This window comes from Pangasianodon hypophthalmus, chromosome 2 (genome assembly GCF_027358585.1).
Source record: "Pangasianodon hypophthalmus isolate fPanHyp1 chromosome 2, fPanHyp1.pri, whole genome shotgun sequence".
Classification (NCBI taxonomy): domain Eukaryota; kingdom Metazoa; phylum Chordata; class Actinopteri; order Siluriformes; family Pangasiidae; genus Pangasianodon; species Pangasianodon hypophthalmus.
Window position 1 is genome coordinate 15,856,859 of NC_069711.1, and position 529 is coordinate 15,857,387.

Genomic DNA, 529 nt, shown 5'->3' on the forward strand with positions numbered 1-529 from the left:
CCTGAGCAGCACTTAAATGTACACCTGGTGGAATGACTACAAAAATGGCATTCACAGATTGTGGCCAAAGTCTCAAAAATTGATTTCCAGAACTGAGTCAGCTTTGTGCAGGTCCAGAACATGTCAAGAGACTGGTGGTGGCTTGTTTACACTTGTCGCATGTTGGGTTTACTTTGGCGTCTATTTGAGCTCATTTTTCCTTGCACCAGTGAAGGTGGTGTACAATCTTATTCTCTTAAAAACCAGGTTCCATATCTTGTCTGGAGTAGAAGTCTCCAAGTCTTTTCCACATTGCTTTCTTGTGGACACAAGTGATCTTTGATCAAGTATAATACTTGTGAAATAAAATGTACCAATAATACCTTTTGCCTGGATAAAAATGCTTGAGATTTTTAACAATGTTACCTCACTGAAAGGTTAAATTTCTGTTATACTTTAAGTGTAAGAATGACAGACAACAAGATGATTGACAACAAAGATTTTTCTTTGTGCTTTATCAAGGGTGCCAATGATTCAGGAGGGCCCTTTA